General features: G+C 39.4%; 1 non-coding gene across 1 annotated transcript; it reads right to left on the bottom strand.

Annotated features, from left to right (window-relative positions):
- Window positions 1-15120: 15120 nt before the first annotated feature.
- LOC130983351 (small nucleolar RNA R71) lies at window positions 15121-15228 on the bottom strand. Its single transcript, XR_009087347.1, has one exon. It is a non-coding gene; the product is annotated as a small nucleolar RNA R71 (small nucleolar RNA).
- Between the last annotated feature and the right edge of the window lie 8424 nt (window positions 15229-23652).

Here is a 23652-nt window from a genome sequence, read left to right on the forward strand (position 1 = left end):
TAGAAAAAGCCAATAGCCCTTAAAACCAAAAGGCAAGGGTAAAAAGGATCCAAGGCTTTGAGCATCAATGGATAGGAGGGCCCAAGGAAATTAAATCCAGGCCTAAGCGGCTAAATCAAGCTGTCCCTAACCATGTGCTTGTGTCATGAAGGTCCAAGTGAAAAGCTTGAGACTAAGTGGTTAAAGTCGTGATCCAAGGCAAAAGAGTGTGCTTAAGAGCTCTGGACACCACTAACTGGGGACTTTAGCAAAGCTAAGTCACAATCTGAAAAGGTTCACCCAGTCATGTGTCTGTGGCATTTATGTATCCGGTGGTAATACTGGAAAACAAAATGCTTAGGGCCACGGCCAAGACTCATAAGTAGCTGTGTTCAAGAATCAACGTGCTTAACTAAGAAAGTCAATAACAATATCCCAAATTCTAAGTTCCCCAGAGACGCCAATCCCTCTAAACTACAAAGGAAAAAGTGAGATGCCAAAACTGTTCAGAAGCAAAAAGCTACAAGTCCCGCTCATTTAATTATAATTAATATTCATTGATATTTCTGAATTTATAGTATATTATTTTCTTTTTATCCTATTTGATTTTCAGTTGCTTGGGGACAAGCAACAATTTAAGTTTGGTGTTGTGATGAGCGGATAATTTATACGCTTTTTGGCATTGTTTTTAGATAGTTTTTAGTAAGTTCAAGCTACTTTTAGGGATGTTTTCCTTAGTTTTTATGTTAAATTCACATTTCTGGACTTTACTACAAGTTTGTGTGTTTTTCTGTGATTTCAGGTAAATTCTGACTGAAATTGAGGGATTTGAGCAAAACTCTGAAAAAGGCTGACAAAAGGACTGCTGATACTGTTGGATTCTGACCTCCCTGCACTCGAAATGGATTTTCTGGAGCTACAGAACTCTAATTGGCGCGCTCTCAACGGCGTTGGAAAGTAGACATCCAGGGCTTTCCAGCAATATATAATAGTTCATACTTTATTCGAAGAATGACGACGTAACTTGGCGTTGAACGCCAAGTACATGCTGCTGTCTGGAGTTAAACGCCAGAAAAACGTCATGATCCGGAGTTGAACGCCCAAAACACGTCATAACTCGGAGTTCAACTCCAAGAGAAGCCTCATCTCGTGGATTGATCAAGCTCAGCCCAAACATACACCAAGTGGGCCCCGGAAGTGGATTTATGCATCAATTACTTACTCATGTAAACCCTAGTAGCTAGTCTAGTATATATAGGACATTTATCTATTGTATTAGACATCTTTTGACCACTTTAAGTCTTTATTCATTCGGTCACTTGATCATGGAGAGGGCTGGCCATTCGGCCATGCCTGAACCTCTTCTACTTATGTATTTTCAACGGTGGAGTTTCTGCACACCATAGATTAAGGGTGTGGAGCTCTGCTGTACCTCAAGTATTAATGAAGTTCTATTTTCTTTTATTCAATTCCTCTTTTATTCTTATTCCAAGATATTCATTCGTACTCAAGAACATGATGAATGTGATGAGTTAGATAACCCTCATTATTATTCTCACTTATGAACGCGCGTGATTGACAACCACTTACGTTCTACATGCAACAGAGCTTGAATGTGTATCTCTTAGATTCCCCAACAGAATCTTCGTGGTATAAGCTAGATGGATGGCGGCATTTATGAGGATCCGGAAAGTCTCACCTTGTCTGTGGTATTCCGAGTAGGATCCTGGGAATCCGGAAAGTCTCACCTTGTCTGTGGTATTCCGAGTAGGATTCCGGTAATGAATGACTGTGACGTGCTTCAAACTTGCAAGTGCTGGGCGTTAGTGACAGACGCAAAAGAATCAAGGGATTCTATTCCAGTAGGCGCGGGAACCAACCAGTGATTAGCCGTACTGTGACAGAGTGCGTGAGCATTAGTTTTCACTGCGAGGATGGGATGTAGCCATCAACCATGGGTGATGCCTCCAGACTGATTAGCTGTGCGAGTGACAGCCGCATAGGATATTTTCCCGAGAGGATTGAAAGTAGCCACCGCTGATGGTGAACCCCTATACACAGCTTGCCATGGAAAGAAGTAAGAAGGATTGAGTAGAAGCAGTAGGAGAGCAGGCGTCCTTGAGCTCTACAGCATCTCCATCCGCTTATCTGAAATTCCCACCAATGAATCTGCATAAGTATTCTATCCCTTTTATTATGTATTTTCTTTTTATTTTATAATTTATTCCAATAATCACAATTACCCTTTAATCTCCCTAACTGAGATTTACAAGGTGACCATAGCTTGCTTCATACCAACAATCTCTGTGGATTCGACCCTTACTCACGTAAGGTTTATTACTTGGACGACCCAGTACACTTGCTGGTTAGTTGAACGGAGTTGTGAATTCAACCAGTGCCATAATTAGAACATTGATCACAAATGATACAAGCATGATCACAATTTCGTCCACCAATGCTCTCCTTCATCAAATTCCAAAGGCTTCCGCCTTTGATTAGCATAATTCTTCTGACTGCTCTGGGCTATAAGCATTCGGCTACAAATCTTCTTTATTTGCTCAATAGTCTCAGCTATCATCTCAGGCCCTAGTAAGCTTCTTTCTCCAGTTTCATACCAAAATAGCGAAGATTGACATTTTCTGCCATACAAAGCCTCATATGGAGCCATTCCGATGCTTGTGTGGTAGCTATTATTATAAGTGAACTCCACTAATGGCATATACCGATCCCAGCTCACTGGCTGGTCCAAAACACAAGCCCTTAGCATATCCTCCAAAGTCTAAATAGTTCTTTCTAATTGATCATATGTCTGAGGGTGATACGCAGAACTCAAACTTAACTGAGTCCTAAATACACGCTGAAAAGCTCCCCAGAACCTTGATGTGAAATGAGGATATCTGTCGGATATAATGGTAGAAGGCACGCCGTTCAACCTGACAATCTCTTTAATATACATTCGGGCCAATTCCTCCATTGTGCAACTTATTCGAATGGGGAGAAAGTGAGCTGATTTTGTCAGTCGGTCCACAACCACCCAAATAGCGTCACAACCAGACCGGGTTCTAGGCAAACCTATCACAAAATCTATTGCGATACTCTCCCATTTGCATTGTGGAATCTCTAAAGGCTGAAGGGTTCCTGATGGTCTCTGATGCTCAATCTTAACCTTCTGACACGTTAAACATTTAGATACATGCAATGCCACATCATTCTTCATTCCTGACCACCAGAACATCGCTTTCAGATCCTGATACATTTTGGTGCTTCCTGGATGAATTAAAAACTTGCTCTTATGAGCTTCATTTAAGATACTTTGTCGTAGGTCTCCGACATCGGCACAATAATCTGGTTTTTGAACCTCCACAAACCATATTTACCTTCTGACATTCTCCACTGTCTTCCCTGTTTAATTGCTGGCAATACCTTACGTAACGCTTCACCATCTTTATGAGCCTTCAGAAGTTCCAATTTAAAATCACTTGAGATCTGCAACTGACTCAAACACAGAATTCCAGATTCTTCTCTAACTCCCAGGTTCAAACCTTGAAATGCCTTTATAACTCTTCTTCTCGCAATATCATCCAAGCTGCATATAAAAACTTTCGACTCAAGGCATCTACCACAACGTTCGCTTTTCCTGGATGGTAATTCAATTCGAAATCATAATATTTCAGAAGCTCCATCCACCTCCTCTGACGTATATTCAATTCTTTCTACTCAAAGAGATATTTCAAACTCCTATGGTATGAGAAGACATAAAACTTAACGCCATAGAGATAATACCTCCATATTTTTAGAGCAAACACAACAGCAGCAAGTTTTAAATCGTGAGTCGGATAGTTCATCTCATGCGGCCTTAATTACCGTGAGGCGTGTGCTACAACATTTCGATGCTGCATTAGAACGCACCCTAAACCCTTTAATAATGCATCACAGTACACTTCAAACAGTTCACTTGGTTCAGGCAATACCAACACGGGTGCAGTAGTCAACCTATGCTTCAATGCTTGAAAACTCTCCTCACACTCTGGAGCCCAAACAAAAGGCGTATCCTTCCTAGTCAACTTAGTTAAAGGTAAGGGAGCTGTGAAAATCTTTTAATGAATCTTCGATAATACCCCGCCAAACCTAGGAAACTCCAGATCTCTGTCACTGAAGTTGGTCACTCTCAATTTATTACTGCTTCCACCTCAGCAGTATACACAGCTATTCCCTACTTACTCACCACGTGACCGAGAAACTTCACCTCACTCTTCCAGAACTTGTATTTAGATAACTTAGAATATAACTTCCTGTCTCTCAGAATTTGCACACAGTTCGCAAGTGATCAGCATGCTCCTCTTCAGTCTTAGAGTAAACAAGAATATCATCAATGAAGACAATAACAAACTTGTCCAAATATGGCCGGAAAATCCTATTCATATAATCCATGAATACTGCCGGAGCATTAGTTAACCCAAAAGACATCACTGCATACTCATAATGATCATAACATGTTTTGAAAGCAGTTTTTGGAATATCTTCATCTCTAACCCTTATCTATTTTAAATCTAACATCCTTCCAAACCGATCCACCCTTTTAAGTTAACTAAATATTACTCTGTCTTAACAACTAACATCCTTCGACCAATCATCGACTTGGGCTTTACAATTTGATGCGTGAGCATCTTTCCTATCCTTTCCTAGTGAATTTGCATTTAATTTGTTGAGTTTAATCAAGAATTAATTATCTTTTAGCCACTATAGATGCTACTTTTAGTCATGTGGAATTCTGTTTATTTCAGGTAGCATTCGGCTGGATTTGATGGAGTTTCCGCAGAAAAAGAGAAGAAGGCGAATGATGCTGTCAACCCTGACCTCTCTGCATTCAAACCTAAATAAATCGAGCTACAGAGGTCCAATAGACATGATTCTAGTGGCGTTGGAAATATAACTTCCAGAGTTTTCCAACGATATATAATAGTTCATACTTCTTTTCCATAAAATCTGCCAAGGCTGCGCCCAACTTGAGATTTCTCAAGTTAGGCGCAAGAAACAACAACAACACCCAACATATGCTCTCCTTCAAGTAAGGCGCACTCCCATCTCAAGTAAAGCGCATTGCCTCCTCTTCAGTTCAAGTTAGGCGCTTTGTGTGGTGAACAACATGAAGTTAGGCGTGGATCCTAGTGAAGCCAAGTGGTCCCTACGTTACAAGGCGCGGATTGTTAATAAATTCTGATTTAAATTTAAATTTTATTTTTAAAATAGGAAAAGATATTATTTTAGTTTTAGAAAATAGATTTTAAATTAATTAGGATTAGATATAAAAGATAAAAGAAACTTCTCTTCTGCCCAATTCCATTTCATCCCAAAAATTCACAGTTTACCAGAATCCTAGTTTTCACTCTTTTCCATGAGCAACTAAACCTCCACTATTAAGGTTAGGAGCTCTGTCTATTGTATGGATTGATTTTGTTCCTTGTTTTTTCTATTTAATTTATTTACTGATTTATATTTCAAAAATTATTTTCGTTCCTTATTTTATGAAATTGGGTGGAACGGAAGTATGACCCTATTTCTAATTGAGTTCTTGAATAACTTGGAAAAGCTCTTTACTTGAACAACATCTTGAAAACATATTCTCCTTAATTTCTAATTATCTGGATTTAACGGGATACGTGACATATAATCCTCTTATATTTGGGTAATTAGGATTTCTGTGGCATATAACTAGAATTGAACTTCACCCTCTAATTGGAATTAATTGACCAAGGAATTGGCGGTTAATGAATTTTAAAGGAGACTAAAAAGGTATAAGGAATTAGGATTTAGTCATATGTAGTTTTTCAAGAATTAAATCTTGCATGATTGAAATAAATTAATAAGAAAAGTCAATCCGGAAAATAGATAACTCTGAAGCCTTAACTGCTTTCTCCATATTTTATTCCCAACTTATTTATTGTCTGTCTTCTGATATTCTGAGTTTCCTGTTTAATACTTTTTGAACTCTCAAACACCATTTTCTGTTTGTCTAACTAAGTAAATCACTTAATCATTGTTTCTTAGTCCATCAATCCTCGTGGGATCGACCTTCATTCACTTGAGGTATTACTTGGTACGACCCGGTGCACTTGCCGGTTAGTTTGTGGGTTATAAATTTCGCACCACAATTATCAACGCGCGTCATATATTACGAAAGAATATCACATATTAATGATATGTAAGGAAGTTCAAATTTTAACAGCTAGTTTATGGTTACCTCAGGTTTGAGAATCCGATTCGGCTGCATCCCGATGTTTCCTGTGTGAACAGTCTCGAGCTATATGCCCCGGCTTTTCGCACTTGTAGCATTCATCTAACCCGACCCTAGGCGGCTCGTCTGGAGCAGTCTCTCCAAAACCTTCCTGTAGCATTGCTCATTTCATAGAGTAATTTTCTATGAATTGACTTTTCTTAACCAATTCGGTGAAATTCGTTAACCTTTGCAGATACACGTAATTAAAGATGTCTCTCCTAAGTCCTTTCTCATACTGAGCACACTTTCACTCCTCATAGTCGATTGGATTTCCTTGGCAAACTCTTGAGAGACGGCACAAGTTATCGAATTCACGGGTATAGTCAGCAACAGACATATTCTTTTGCTTCAGCTGCATTAACTCCAACTCCTTTGCAGTGCGAAGTGCATGTAAGAAATATTTTTCGTAAAATTCCGTCTTGAATATATTCCAAGGAACATCTGTTAACTCCATCTGCAAGGTATGACATAACTCATGCTACTATTTCTGAGCATCTCCTTCCAACATGTAGGTTATTATTTCTACTGACTGTACTTCAGGAACGTGCTGAGTGTACAAAAATCTCTCCATATCTCGAAACCACCAATCAGCCTCCAATGCGTTGGCATTTCCATTAAACTGAGGTGGACCACTCTTGAGAAAATCATTAAGGGTCATAGATCTGTAGTATTGACCTGCATTATTTGTACCAGCACCCGAGCTTCCATCTCGAGGTCCTTGCATCAGTTCGGTCCTAAGATTTCCCTCTGGGCACCTCGCTCAGATCCGTGAGATGTCATTTGGTCCCTATTCACACCAAACAATTAATATTAAGGTGATCAATCTCAATATCTCAAGTTTAATGTTTTAAAGTCCCAAATGTATGCTCACGAACATGTATGCTATATATACTAGTCAGATATCCTAGGTAGCATATAGTTACACGCAGAGTATGCACAGAAGCATAGTCAGTCCGTCTCTCAGGCTCTACAGGAACGAACTGCTCTGATACCATAATGTAATACCCTACCACACTGAGCTTTAGGCTTAAGTCGTAAAACAGAAGTGGTGTGGTATTACGATCTCTAAAATAAAATGTGTACATATAATAGCAGAAAAATTATAATATGCTAGGAGCCTTGAGGAATAGAGGGAATAAAAATCGCAAAATAAAAGCGTAATGCTCAAGGAACGATTTAACTTGCGTGCTAAGAAAACTATAACTATTAAACATAAGATAATAAAAGTAGGAATAGAGTGTCAAAAATATAAAATAACAAGCTCCTAACTCAGCCCACGAAGTCAAGACTGACCGGAGAATATTTACACATATATATACAAATCCAAAACCCAATTGTACATAAACACAATCCTGTCTCTCCATAAACCTCTAAGAGGATAAAAAAGAATAAGTTATGCAGAGGAAAAGCCAAGTACATATATATACATCACTGCACAAAAAAAAAAACCCAGTAACCACTTCGCCTCGGGTATCTAGACGCCTAGTGAGATGCCTCTCAACCTACATCTGAAAAACAACAACATAGTATGGAATGAGAACCGAAGGCAATCCTAGAACACCGACACTCAGATTATAGAGCTTAAAGTATTAAACAGAAGTCATAAAAGGTGATTTTCTAAGAGTATCTAAACCTAACTTAACTTAACCTTAAATCTAAGTCCTATACTACCATTCCTCCATTACTCCAACTCCAATAATGCATTTCACAAACAAATAAATAGATAAAGGCAAGCACAAGAAAGTTACAAATACTGCAGGTAACAAATATATATTTAACATGGTAAGCACATTTAGGCACACCCAGTTAAAGCACAAGCAAGTAATTCAAGTAATATGCATATGATGCATGCCTGTCCTAGGGCTGATGAGGCTCATTTGTCGGTTATCCAGCCAACCCAACAAGTCTGAAAATCTTAAACTGTCCCTTAATGTGCATCCCCAAGAGTCTATGCATAGCTTTTTCTCAAATAATCAATATTGCTCAATGGGGGTTACATTCCCGGAAATTTATAGTGCCCGGTCACCCTTATGTCGTAGGGTCAACAGAGTATCGAGTTTTCAACCTGGTACACGTGGTGGCAAGTCACGATACTTTATCCAGGGAATCAAGTCACGGTACTTTATCCAGGAAATCTCGTATCTCAGATCATTTAATCATCCAAGCCAAGTATCATACATAATCATTCATTTGAATATCCAGCCAAGTATGATATGTGATCATCCGTAACATTTCATAATCAATTCATCACTTTTCAACTTTACTTCACCTTCAAGTTATCCTCATTTCCTAACTTCATCTGATTATCAGGTTTAACACTGTTATTTATGACCAAAAGAATGAAAATAGAGGTTTAGAAGTTTAAAATAGGTTTTAAAACCTTAAAAAATCATGTTTGCTGGAACAGGTGCCACACGTACGCGTGGGAGTGTGAAAATGCAGCTCACGCGCGCGTCCTTTGTCATGGAACCAGTCGCGTGCACGTTGCAAAAAAAACAGGCGACGCGTACGCGTGGGCGTACGATCTTGAGAAGAAACAGATTCGGTAGCAAGGTTGCAGAATGATAAAAATTTAGTTTTGACATACAATCTTCCAACAGCCATAACTTATTCGATTTAAAATATTTTCACCCGATCTTCGAATAGCATACACTGCACGAACCCAATTTTCATTTTAAATCGAAGCAACCAAAAGGGATACGAGTTCCTTTTCTTATCCACTTGAAAATTTGGATGAAACCCACTTATAATCCATGCTAGAGTACCCCTAAATAATCAAAATCACAATAATTCAACATCCCAAAAATCAAAAGCACGAATTTATAAGGAAGAAAGATTTGGACAAGAATTTCAAGATTCCTTACCATATCAATCAGATAGAATTAAAATAGAGTCTAAGATGAACGCGTGGCCATGAATGGCTTGTCAATCGGAGCTCCGGATTAAAAGATATGAAAGATTAAAGTTGGATTGACAATGGAGGTTAGGGTTTCCCTTGGCCCCTTCCCTCATCAGCATGAATGATGAAATGAATGGGAGAAATGGCTAAGTTGAGTTATATATATGTTGGGTTTTAGGCCCAAAACGGGTCCGGTTCAATTGGTTTGGTTCGTTGGCCTAAGTTTAGGCTAAAATCTTTAAAATTAGTGTTTTAATTCATATTTTAATTATATTTATTTCTTCAAATTATAAAATTAAATTTCATAATCTCTTTAGCTCATAATTAATTTATTTGTTAATTATTTATTAATCTACCAGGTTTTACACAATAAGTGCCAGGCACATAAGGCCTTCTTACAATATAAGACTCTTTTTGAGAACAAGACTGGCTGTAGGATTAAGACCCTGCAAACAGACAATGACAAAGAGTACACCTTTTGAAGCTTCACTCAAACATTGATACAATGTGGAATTGCATATAGGATGAGTTGTCCTTACACACACGAGCAGAATGGTTGTGCTGAGCGAAAGCACAGCCACATCACCGAAATGGGGTTGACTCTATTGTCCCAAGCGGGAATGCCACTCAAGTTCTAGGATGAGGTATTTCTAGCAGTCACGCACATCGTCAATCAACTTTCCTCACCTACAACACATCACAAGTCACCATCCTAACTAATGATCAAACAAGTACCAGACTACACAGCCTTAAAGACCTTTGGATGCACATGCTAAGACCCTACCAACACCAGAAATTTAACTTCAAAATCCCAAAATGTCTTTTTTTGGATACTCTTCACATCGCAAGGGCTACAAGTGTCTCACTCGACATGGAAAGATCTTAATCTCTTGCCATGTCATATTTGATGAAATTGAGTTTTCATATCCAAGCTTATTCACCACCATAAGTAGTTCTGTTCCTCCTCAACCACATATAACTTCAATTCAACTCTCTAGACTGATCTAGCAACCACCACATATGACTTCAATCTCATCATATCAACTACCCATCACTCTACCATCCAGCCATCCAGCCCCTCCTCACTAATCCCTACCTTTAACAGCAGTTGCTCCTACTTCAATCCCAGTAATTCCTGATCTTGTATCACTATTTGATGTAGCACTACACACCACACCACAATCCCCACCTTCCACCACTGACGTCCTTACTTTGAGACCAAACCCATGTCTCTCCTCTAAGCCCTCCTCTTTACCATTTAACTAAGTATTAGGATTTATTGCCAATGCTACTAATGTCATTCCTTACTCATTATCTGATAATACATATCTGTGTTCACCTACTACTCTATTTTCCTTTTGTGATAATGCAGGGTTAATTGAAAATCATGAACAACCTTCCAAGGCCAGTGCTCGTGTTCATCCCATGAATACTAGGGCGCGTGCAGTAATCTATAAACCGCAAGTGCTATAGTCTCAACTATAGAGTACAGAGTCAGATCTGACTGAGAAAAAAACTAGCCACGGTTGCCCAAGTACTAAGGTCACTCCACTGGAAGGTAGCCATGAATGAAGAATTTGAAGCGCTCATGAAAAATCAAACTTGGAGGCTGGCCCTTGAGACAGAAGGCATGGAATCTATTGGATGCAAACGGGTCTTCCGTATTAAGCGGCAACTTAATAGAAAGATGCAGAAACACAAGGCCAGACTAGTGGCCAAGGGCTTCCACCAGAGAGAGGGTTTGGACTATGGCTAGGTGTTTAGCCCAGTTGTAAAATTTGCCACAGTAAGAACGGTACTATCTATTGTAATGACACGAGATTGGAAAGTCAGGGAGTTCGACTTTAATAATGCATTCCTAAATATGGATCTGCATGAAAAAGTCTACATGGTGCAACCTGAAAGGGTATGAATTTGATGTTAGACTTGTATTCAAACTAGAAAAGGCCTTCTATGGGCTGAAGCAATCTCGGCGAGCGTGGTTCCTCAAACTAAGTAGTACACTTCAAAGCTTTGGGTTTCGTAGCACAACCTCTGATCCGTGCTTGTTTGTGAGACAATGCCATTAGTCTACCACCTATCTCCTTGCTTATGTCGATGACATCCTTATCACTGGCATAAATCCATATAAAATCGAGACTCTCATTAAGAAGTTGAATGTTGTGTTAAGTTCAAAGACCTTGGTGAAATGACTTTTTTTTTGGGATTGAAGTGGTTCGCAACTCTAATAATTCATTGAAATTGCCTTAGACCAAGTACATAAAATATTTGCAAGAGAAAGAGTAAACATGAGCGCTGCAAAGCCTATTCCAACACCAATGCTCAGCACCCTGATGAGCGGATAATTTGTACCCTTTTTGGCATTGTTTTTAGTATGTTTTTAGTATGATCTAGTTAGTTTTTAGTATATTTTTATTAGTTTTTAGTTAAAATTTACTTTTCTGGACTTTACTATGAGTTTGTGTATTTTTCTATGATTTCAGATATTTTCTGGCTGAAATTGAGGGACTTGAGCAAAAATCTGATTCAGAGACTGAAAAGGACTGCAGATGCTGTTGGATTCTGACCTCCCTGCACTCGAAGTGGGTTTTCTGGAGCTACAGAAGCCCAATTGGCGCGCTCTCAATGGCGTTGGAAAGTAGACATCCTGAGCTTTCCAGCAATATATGATAGTCCATACTTTGCCCAAGATTTGATGGCCCAAACCGGCGTTCAAAGTCACCCTCAGAAATTCCAGCGTTAAACGCCGGAACTGGCACCTAAATGGGAGTTAAACGCCCAAACTGGCATAAAAGCTGGCGTTTAACTCCAAGAAGAGTCTCTACACGAAATTGCTTCATTGCTCAGCCCAAGCACACACCAAGTGGGCCCGGAAGTGGATTTTTATGTCATTTACTCATCTCTGTACACCCTAGGCTACTAGTTTTCTATAAGTAGGACCTTTTACTATTGTATTGTCATCTTGGTTCTTCTGGTTCCCTCTCTGGGGCCGAAACCAATGATCACTCTTGTTCTTATGTATTTTCAACGGTGGAGTTTCTACACACCATAGATTAAGGTGTGGAGCTCTGCTGTACCTCGAGTATTAATGCAATTACTATTGTCCTTCTATTCAATTCCGCTTGTTCTTTGTCCAAGATATCACTTGTTCTTCAACATGATGAATGTGATGATCCGTGACACTCATCATCATTCTCACCTATGAACAAAGTGACTGACAACCACTTCTGTTCTACAAGCAAACAAGGCTCTAGTGTTTATCTCTTGGATTCCTGATACACGATGCATGGTTGATCACCTGACAACCGAGTGCTCGCCTGACAAACGAGCCAGCCATTCCGTGAGATCAGAGTCTTCGTGGTATAGGCGAGAACTGATGGCGGCATTCAAGAGAATCCGGAAGGTCTAACCTTGTCTGTGGTATTCTGAGTAGGATTCAATGATTGAATGACTGTGACGTGCTTCAAACTCCTAGCAGGCGGGGCGTTAGTGACAGACGCAAAAGAATCACTGGATTCTATTCCGGCCTGACCGAGAACCGACAGCTGATTAGCCATATGCTGTGACAGAGCATAGGAACATTTTCACTGAGAGGATGGGAGATAGCCACTGACAACGGTGAAACCCTACATAAGCTTGCCATGGAAAGGAGTAAGAAGGATTGGATGAAGACAGTAGGAAAGCAGAGAGACGGAAGGGAAGGCATCTTCATACGCTTATCTGAAGTTCCTACCAATGAATTACATAAGTACCTCTATCTTTATCTTTATGCTTTATTCGTATATCACTATACCCATTTGAGTCTGCCTGACTAAGATTTACAAGGTGACCATAGCTTGCTTCATACCAACAATCTCCGTAGGATCGACCCTTACTCGCGTAAGGTTTATTACTTGGACGACCCAGTGCACTTGCTGGTTAGTTGTGCAAAGTTGTGTAGTGAATCACAATTTCGCGCACCAAGTTTTTGGCGCCATTGCCGGGGAATTAAATGTCCTAACTACGGTTTCGCATTTGTTCCCTGCAATAACAGTGCCAAGTTTTGATCCGGCAACAACACCAAGTTTTTGGCGCCGTTGCCGGGGATTGTTTTGTGTATGGACAACTGACGGTTCATCTTGTTGCTTAGATTAGGTATTTTTCTTCAGAGTTCTTAAGAATGAATTCTAGTGTTTCATGATGATCTGCTGAAATCTGGCTGGCTGAGAAGCCATGTCTAATCTTATTGGACCGAGGTTTCAACTGATCATCACAAGAGCTTGTTGATCTCTATCAATCTTGCTATTGGAGCAATGATCTGCTAAGGCTTGGCTGGCCATTGGCCATGTCTAATTCCTGGACCGGAGTCTTAGACTAGCATTGCAATGATTCCTGGAATCCAAATTAAGAATCTTGAACTTTTATTTTCTATTTTCATATAATTTTCGAAAAAGCACAAAAAAATTACAAAACCATAAAAATCAAAAATATTTTATGTTTCTTGTTTGAGTCTAGTGTCTAATTTTAAGTTTGGTGTCTTGCATGCATTGTTTATTTGATCTTGGTTCTATTTTCAAGTCAATAGTACAGGGAACTGAAGATTCAGAACATGCAGCAGAGGAATTACATAGAAAAAGTTGGGCGTTCAAAACGCCCAGTGAAGAAGGACAGACTGGCGTTTAAACGCCAGCCAGGGTGCCTGGTGGGGCGTTTAACGCCCAAAAAGGTAGCATTTTGGGCGTTAAACGCCAGAATGGATACCATTCTGGGCGTTTAACGCCAGGATGGCACAAGGGGGAGGATTTTGTTTTCAAATCAATTTTTTTTCAAGTTTTCAAGGTTTTTCAAAATCAAATCTTTTTCAAATCAAATCTTTTCAATCAAATGTTTTCAAAATCAATTTCTTTCCTTTTTCAAAGATACTTACTAACAATTAATGATTTGATTGAACATCTCAAGTATATTGCCTTTTCTGTTGAGAAAGGTTTAATGTTTGAATCATATCTTTTCTTGTTAGACAAGTCATTAATTTTTAAAATCATATCTTTTAAAATTGTTTTCAAATCATATCTTTTCAATCATATCTTTTTAATCACATCTTTTTCAAATAAGTTTTCAATCAAATCTTTTTAATTTCTAATTTCAAATCTTTTTCAAAAATCACTTGAATTCTTTTCCACTTTGAGTTTTCGAAAATTATCAATCAATTTTTCAAAATGTTTTGACATCTTTTAATTAATTTTCGAAAATTCTCTTCCCCTCTTCTCACATCCTTCTATTTATGGAGTATCACTCCTTCTTAATGCACAATTCGAACTCTATCTGATCAAGTTCGAATTCTTCTACCTCTTTCTTCTATTTTTTTCTGTTCTTCTGACACCTCAAGGAATCTCTATACTGTGACATAGAGGATTCCACATTTTCTTGTTCTCTTCTCTTTCATATGAGCAGGAGCAGAGACAAAGGCATTCTTGTTGAAGCTGACCCTGAACCTGAGAGGACCTTGAAGAGAAAGCTAAGAGAAGCTAAGGCACAATTCTCTATAGAGGACCTAACCGAATTCTTCAAAGAAGAAGAAGACATGGCAGCCGAAAACAACAACAATGCCAACAATGCAAGGAAGGTGCTGGGTGACTTTACTGCACCTACTCCCGACTTCTATGGGAGAAGCATCTCTATCCCTGCCATTGGAGCAAACAACTTTGAGCTTAAGCCTCAATTAGTTTCTCTAATGCAACAGAATTGCAAGTTTCACGGACTTCCATTGGAAGATCCTCATCAGTTTTTAGCTGAATTCTTGCAAATCTGTGACACTGTCAAGACTAATGGGGTAGACCCTGAGGTCTACAGACTTATGCTATTCCCTTTTGCTGTAAGAGACAGAGCTAGGACATGGTTGGACTCACAACCTAAAGAAAGCCTGGACTCATGGGAAAAGCTAGTCAATACCTTCTTGGCAAAGTTCTTTCCACCTCAAAAATTGAGTAAGCTTAGAGTGGAAGTCCAAACCTTCAGACAGAAGGATGGAGAATCCCTCTATGAAGCTTGGGAAAGATACAAACAATTGATAAGAAAATGTCCTTCTGACATGCTTTCTGAATGGAGCATCATAGGTATTTCTATGATGGTCTCTCTGAACTATCCAAGATGTCTTTGGATAGCTCTGCTGGAGGATCTCTTCATTTGAAGAAGACGCCTACAGAAGCTCAAGAGCTGATTGAAATGGTTGCAAATAACCAATTCATGTACACTTCTGAAAGGAATCCTGTTAACAATGGGACTAATCAGAAGAAAGGAGTTCTTGAGATTGATGCTCTGAATGCCATTCTGGCTCAGAACAAGATATTGACTCAACAAGTCAATTTGATTTCTCAAAGTCTGTCTGGAATGCAAAGTGCACCAAGCAGTACTAAGGATGCTTCATCTAAAGAAGAAGCCTATGATCCTGAGAACCCTTCAATGGAAGAGGTGAATTACCTAGGAGAACCCTATGGAAACACCTATAATTCTTCATGGAGAAATCACCCAAATTTCTCATGGAAGAATCAAGAAAGACCTCAACAAGGTTTTAACAACAATAATGGTGGAAGAAACAGGTTTAGCAATGGCAAGCCTTTTCCATCATCTTCTCAGCAACAGACAGAGAATTCTAAGCAGAACCCCTCTGACTTAGCAACTATGGTCTCTGATCTAATCAAAACCACTCAAAGTTTCATGACTGAAATAAGGTCCTCCATTAGGAATTTGGAGGCACAAGTGGGACAGCTGAGCAAGAAAGTTACTGAACTCCCTCCTAGTACTCTCCCAAGCAACACAGAAGAAAATCCAAAAGGAGAGTGCAAGGCCATCAACATGGCCGAATTTGGAGAGGAAGGAGAGGAAGTGAACGCCACTGAGGAAGACCTCAGTGGGCGTGCACTAGCCTCCAATGAGTTCCCCAATGAGGAACCATGGGAATCTGAGGCTCAAAATGAGACCATAGAGATTCCATTGGACTTACTTCTGCCTTTCATGAGCTCTGATGAGTATTCTTCCTCTGAAGAGGATGAGTATGTCACTGAAGAGCAAGTTGCTAAATACCTTGGAGCAATCATGAAGCTAAATGACAAGTTATTTGGAAATGAGACTTGGGAGAATGAACCTCCTTTGCTCACCAAAGAACTGGATGACTTGTCTAGGCAGAAATTACCTCAAAAGAGACAAGATCCTGGGAAGTTTTCAATACCTTGTACCATAGGCACCATAACCTTCAAGAAGGCTCTGTGTGACTTAGGGTCAAGTGTAAACCTCATGCCTCTCTCTGTAATGGAGAAGCTAGGGATCTTTGAGGTGCAAGCTGCAAGAATCTCATTAGAGATGGCAGACAACTCAAGAAAACAAGCTCATGGACTTGTAGAGGATGTTTTGGTGAAGATTGAAAACCATTACATCCCTGCTGATTTCATAGTCCTAGAGACTGGGAAGTGCATGGATGAAACCATCATCCTTGGCAGACCCTTCCTAGCCACAGCAAAGGCTGTGATTGATGTTGATAGAGGCGAACTGATCATTCAAATGAATGAAGAATCCTTTGCATTTAAGGCTCAAGGATATCCCTCTGTCACCATGGAGAGGAAGCATGAAGAGCTTCTCTCAAATCAGAGTCAAACAGAGCCCCCACAGTCAAACTCTAAGTTTGGTGTTGGGAGGCCACAACCAAACTCTAAGTTTGGTGTTGAACCCCCACATTCAAACTCTAAGTTTGGTGTTGGGAGGTTCCAACATTGCTCTGAGAAAATGTGAGGCTCCATGAGAGCCATCTGTCAAGCTACTGACATTAAAGAAGCGCTTGTTGGGAGGCAACCCAATGTTATATGTTATCTATTTTCTTTTGTTATTTTATGTTTTTTGTAGGTTGATGATCATGAGAAGTCACAAAATCAATGAAAAAGCAAAAATAGAATGAAAAACAGGAAGAAAAACAGCACACCCTGGAGGAAGAACTTACTGGCATTTAAACGCCAGTAAGAGTAGCAGTTGGGCATTTAACGCCCAGTCTGGCACCATTCTGGGCGTTTAACGCCAGAAAGGGGCACCAGACTGGCGTTAAACGCCAGAAAAGGGCAAGAACCTGGCGTTAAACGCCAGGAATGGGCACCAGCCCGGCGTTTAACGCCAGAAATGGCTCAAAACGTGATTTTGAATGCCATTTGGTGCAGGGATGACTTTTCCTTGACACCACAGGATCTGTGGACCCCACAGGATCCCCACCAACCCCACCACTCTCTCTCTCTTCTTCACCCATTCACCAATCACCTCAACACCTCTTCCCCAAAAACCCTTCACCTATCAAATCCCATCTTTCTCTTCACCACTCACACCCATCCTCCATAAAACCCCACCTACCTCACCATTCAAATTCGAACCACTTTCCCCCCCAAACCCACCCATCAATGGCCGAACCATGACCCCCCCTCTCCTATATAAACCCTTCTTCACCCCTTCATTTTCACACAACCTAATCACCACTTCTCCCCCTCTTTGGCCGAACACAAAAGCCATTCCCTTCTTCCTCATTTCTTCTTCTTCTACTCTCTTCTTTCTTCTTTTGCTCGAGGACGAGCAAACCTTTTAAGTTTGGTGTGGTAAAAGCGTTGCTTTTTCGTTTTTCCATAACCATTTATGGCATCCAAGGCCGGAGAAACCTCTAGAAAGAGGAAAGGGAAGGCAAAAGCTTCCACCTCCGAGTCATGGGAGATGGAAAGATTCATCTCAAGGGTGCATCAAGACCACTTCTATGAAGTTGTGGCCTTGAAGAAGGTGATCCCCGAGGTCCCTTTTTCACTCAAAAAGGGTGAATATCCGGAAATCCGACATGAGATCCGAAGAAGAGGTTGGGAAATTCTTACCAACCCCATTCAACAAGTCGGAATCTTAATGGTTCAAGAGTTCTATGCCAATGCATGGATCACCAAGAACCATGATCAAAGTGTGAACCCGGACCCAAAGAATTATCTTACTATGGTTCGGGGGAAATACTTGGATTTTAGTCCGGAAAGTGTAAGGTTGGCATTCAATTTGCCCATGATGCAAGGAGATGAACACCCTTACACTAGAAGGGTCAACTTTGATCAAAGGTTGGACCAAGTCCTCACAGTCATATGTGAAGAGGGCGCACAATGGAAGAGAGATTCAAGAGGTAAGCCGGTTCAATTGAGAAGGCATGACCTCAAGCCCGTGGCTAGAGGATGGTTGGAGTTTATCCAACGCTCAGTCATTCCCACTAGCAACCAGGTCCGAAGTTACTCTAGACCGGGCCATCATGATTCATAGCATCATGATTGGAGAAGAAGTGGAAGTTCATGAGGTTATAGCCCAAGAACTCTATAAGGTGGCGGACAAGTCCTCTACCCTAGCAAGGTTAGCCTTTCCTCATCTCATTTGTCACCTCTGTTATTCAGTTGGAGTTGACATAGAGGGAGACATCCCCATTGATGAGGATAAGCCCATCACTAAGAAAAGGATGGAGCACACAAGAGACCCCACTCATCATGAGATCCCTGAGATACCCCAAGGGATGCACTTTCCTCCACAAAACTATTGGGAGCAACTGAACACCTCCCTAGGAGAACTAAGTTCCAACATGGGACAACTAAGGGTGGAGCACCAAGAACACTCCATCATCCTCCATGAAATTAGAGAAGATCAAAGAATCATGAGAGAGGAGCAACAAAGACAAGGAAGAGACATTGAGGAGCTCAAGCACTCCATAGGATCTTCAAGAGGAAGAAAGAGCCGCCATCACTAAGGTGGACCCGTTCTTTAATCTCCTTGTTCTTTATTTTCTGTTTTTCGAATTTTAGTGCTTATGTTTATCTATGTTTGTGTCTTGTGATCATTAGTGTCTTAGTGTCTATGCCTTAAAGTTATGAATGTCCTATGAATCCATCACCTTTCTTAAATAAAAAAATGTTCTTAATTGAAAAAGAAAAAGAATTGCATGAATTTTGAATTTTATAGCAGTTTAATTATTTTGATGTGGTGGCATTACTTTTGTCTTCTGAATGTATGCTTAAACAGTGCATATGTCTTTTGAATTTGTGGTTCATGAATGTTGGCTCTTGAAAGAATGATGAAAAAGGAGACATGTTACTGAGGATCTGAAAAATCATAAAAATGATTCTTGAAGCAAGAAAAAGCAGTGAATACAAAAAAAAAAAAAAAACCGAAAAAGAAGAAAGAGAAAAAGAAAGAAAAAGAAAGAATAAAGTTGTGATCCAAGGCAAAAAGAGTGTGCTTAAGAACCCTGGACACCTCTAATTGGGGACTCTAGCAAAGCTGAGTCACAATCTGAAAAGGTTCACCCAATTATGTGTCTGTGGCATGTATGTATCCGGTGGTAATACTGGAAGACAGAGTGCTTTGGGCCACGGCCAAGACTCATAAAGTAGCTGTGTTCAAGAATCATCATACTTAACTAGGAGAATCAATAACACTATCTGGATTCTGAGTTCCTAAAGAAGCCAATCATTCTGAGTTGCAAAGGATAGAGTGAGATGCCAAAACTGTTCAGAGGCAAAAAGCTAAAAGCCCCGCTCATCTAATTAATACTGATCTTCATAGATGTTTTTGGAATTCATTGCATATTCTCTTCTTTTTATCTTATTTGATCTTCAGTTGCTTGAGGACAAGCAACAATTTAAGTTTGGTGTTGTGATGAGCGGATAATTTGTACCCTTTTTGGCATTGTTTTTAGTATGTTTTTAGTATGATCTAGTTAGTTTTTAGTATATTTTTATTAGTTTTTAGTTAAAATTTACTTTTCTAGACTTTACTATGAGTTTGTGTGTTTTTCTGTGATTTCAGGTATTTTCTGGCTGAAATTGAGGGACTAGAGCAAAAATCTGATTCAGAGACTGAAAAGGACTGCAGATGCTGTTGGATTCTGACCTCCCTGCACTCGAAGTGGGTTTTCTGGAGCTACAGAAGCCCAATTGGCGCGCTCTCAACGGCGTTGGAAAGTAGACATCCTGGGCTTTCCAGCAATATATGATAGTCCATACTTTGCCCAAGATTTGATGGCCCAAACCGGCGTTCAAAGTCACCCTCAGAAATTCCAGCGTTAAACGCCGGAACTGGCACCTAAATGGGAGTTAAACGCCCAAACTGGCATAAAAGCTGGCGTTTAACTCCAAGAAGAGTCTCTACACGAAATTGCTTCATTGCTCAGCCCAAACACACACCAAGTGGGCCCGGAAGTGGATTTTTATGTCATTTACTCATCTCTGTACACCCTAGGCTACTAGTTTTCTATAAGTAGGACCTTTTACTATTGTATTGTCATCTTGGTTCTTCTGGTTCCCTCTCTGGGGCCGAAACCAATGATCACTCTTGTTCTTATGTATTTTCAACGGTGGAGTTTCTACACACCATAGATTAAGGTGTGGAGCTCTGCTGTACCTCGAGTATTAACGCAATTACTATTGTTCTTCTATTCAATTCCGCTTGTTCTTTGTCCAAGATATCACTTGTTCTTCAACATGATGAATGTGATGATCCGTGACACTCATCATCATTCTCACCTATGAACAAAGTGACTGACAACCACTTCTGTTCTACAAGCAAACAAGGCTCTAGTGTTTATCTCTTGGATTCCTGATACACGATGCATGGTTGATCGCCTGACAACCGAGTGCTCGCCTGACAAACGAGCCAGCCATTCCGTGAGATCAGAGTCTTCGTGGTATATGCGAGAACTGATGGCGGCATTCAAGAGAATCCGGAAGGTCTAACCTTGTCTGTGGTATTCTGAGTAGGATTCAATGATTGAATGACTGTGACGTGCTTCAAACTCCTAGCAAGCGGGGCGTTAGTGACAGACGCAAAAGAATCACTGGATTCTATTCCGGCCTGACCGAGAACCGACAGCTGATTAGCCATATGCTGTGACAGAGCATAGGAACATTTTCACTGAGAGGATGGGAGGTAGCCACTGACAACGGTGAAACCCTACATAAGCTTGCCATGGAAAGGAGTAAGAAGGATTGGATGAAGACAGTAGGAAAGCAGAGAGACGGAAGGGAAGGCATCTTCATACGCTTATCTGAAGTTTCTACCAATGAATTACATAAGTACCTCTATCTTTATCTTTATGCTTTATTCGTATATCACTATACCCATTTGAGTCTGCCTGACTAAGATTTACAAAGTGACCATAGCTTGCTTCATACCAACAATCTCCGTGGGATCAACCCTTACTCGCGTAAGGTTTATTACTTGGACGACCCAGTGCACTTGCTGGTTAGTTGTGCAAAGTTGTGTAGTGAATCACAATTTCGCGCACCACACCCCTAAGCTTACTGTTGCATCATGTTCACCTTTTGACTACCCTAATATCTATATGTCTGTGGTAGGTGGGCTCTAGTATGCCACCATCACTAGGTCAGAAATCGCGTACGCAGTAGGCAAAGTTACACAGTACATGCATTCCCTGACTAACCAGCATTGGAAAGTCGTCAAGCAGATCCTTCGCTATTTGGCAACGACACTTGCATTCGGGCCTCACATTCTTAAAGTGATAGTTTAAGGATACTAGCGTCTAGTGATTCCGATTGGGCCATTTATGCCAATGATAGAAGCTTTGTCTCAGGGTACTGTATTTTTCTTGGCACCAAGCTAATTAATTGTATGGTCTAGTCGAAAACAAGCCACAATGTCCAGATCTAGTATAAAAGCCAAATTTACAGCACTGCCAAATGCTATGACGAACACCATTTGACTCCAGAAACTACTTCATGAGATGCACTTACCTTTAGAGTCACCGCCAACACTGTTCTACAACAATTATAGTACCGCGTTGATGACAAAGAATCTGATTTTGCACAATCGGTCCAAACACTTCGAGATCAATTTACACTTTGTCTGCAATCAAGTTGTACAACAACAAGCACATATAGTTCATATCTCATCGTAGGACCAGTTGGTAAACATCCTGACTAAACCACTCTCCCAAGCACCCTTCCTCAACTTTAGACTGAAGCTCAGGGTTGCAGTAGTTATCCCTCTCTTTAGTCCAAGGAAGGAGCCATGTGGTTAAGGATTGAGAGTAGTAGTACCCTATGGGTTTAGGTTTGAGCCATGTGGTTAGAAGTTGTTATGCGTTGTTAGTGAATCTGTTAGATGAGTTGGCAAGGTAGTTAGGATTTGTTGAGCTAGCCTTTAGTTTGTTATATGCTGTTAAAGTATAAATAACCACTCTTACCTCATATTATTGTAATGATTTATTACTTCTAATAATCCATTATTTTTTCTCTTTTCGGTATACTCTTTTATACTCTCTAGTACTCTTTCTATGACTCTTTCTATACTCTAATCACTTTACTTCACACACCTCTATACTAGTCTTTGATACCTTTCACAATTATAATATTTTTCATAATAATAATTATTATTCTTATGATACTATTATTTGCCTGAAGACATTATTAAAAAGAAATTATTGTATATTAATTAGATTATTCACTAATCATATATAATTAAAATTATTTATTTTATTATTCAAAAGTGATAATTAATTAGTATAATTTTTTACTAGATACAATCAATTAGTATACAAGTCATATCTTTAATAATAATTTATGAAGATTACTGTTATTAATAAAGATTACCGTGATTTATGAAGATTATAAATTTACGTATACGATGATATTAATAAAAAGAAAAAAAAATATCATTGAATAATTATAGCCTATATATGTATATAAAATTAGTATCAGGAAATATATAATAATATATGACTTAAATATTTTTACGTACAATCAATATATACATATAAGAAAATATTAAGAATTATTTAAACAAAATAAATATATTTAGAGGATCTACTTTACGTACACTAAAAAATTTATTAATCTATAATAAAGAGGATTATCAAGGTAAAATTTAGCTGTCCAATAATATATATATATATAAAGAAACAAAAATATTTGGTAACAAAAAAATAGTAAAAAAACAAGAAATGATCTTATTTGATGTTTATTAATTGTTATAACAATTAATGAATGTTAAATAAAACAAATTTTAACTATTTTTTTTCTTTAGCATTACAAACAAAAAAACAACCATAGATATAAAAGAAGTTAGTAGCTATAATTAATATATCGGGCCTGCTACACATACAAGCCTACAAGCAAACAAGTTGGCCCAGTCCAAACACGAATCACGCGCATGAAGAGAGATAAGATGGCGCGTCAAAATCACGCGCTCAACATTCGAACGGTTACGTATGGCAGACTCTTCCACTTCTTCCACTTCTTCCATTTCTCAAGGCACTTTCAAAACAACGAAACCCTTTCATTTTCGAGCGAAAATCAAGTTTCAAAATATAGAAATCGTAGTTCGAAAACTGCATCAAAACACCATCAACCTCTCTGTGAAGAATCTGAAGAAAAAACAAACCAAGAATACTCAACGTAAGTCCATTAAAATACTGTATATTTTACTTTTCTTCTACGTCGTTCTTCTAGGGTTTACTATTACT

Source organism: Arachis stenosperma, chromosome 5, assembly GCF_014773155.1.
Source record: "Arachis stenosperma cultivar V10309 chromosome 5, arast.V10309.gnm1.PFL2, whole genome shotgun sequence".
In the NCBI taxonomy this organism is placed as follows: domain Eukaryota; kingdom Viridiplantae; phylum Streptophyta; class Magnoliopsida; order Fabales; family Fabaceae; genus Arachis; species Arachis stenosperma.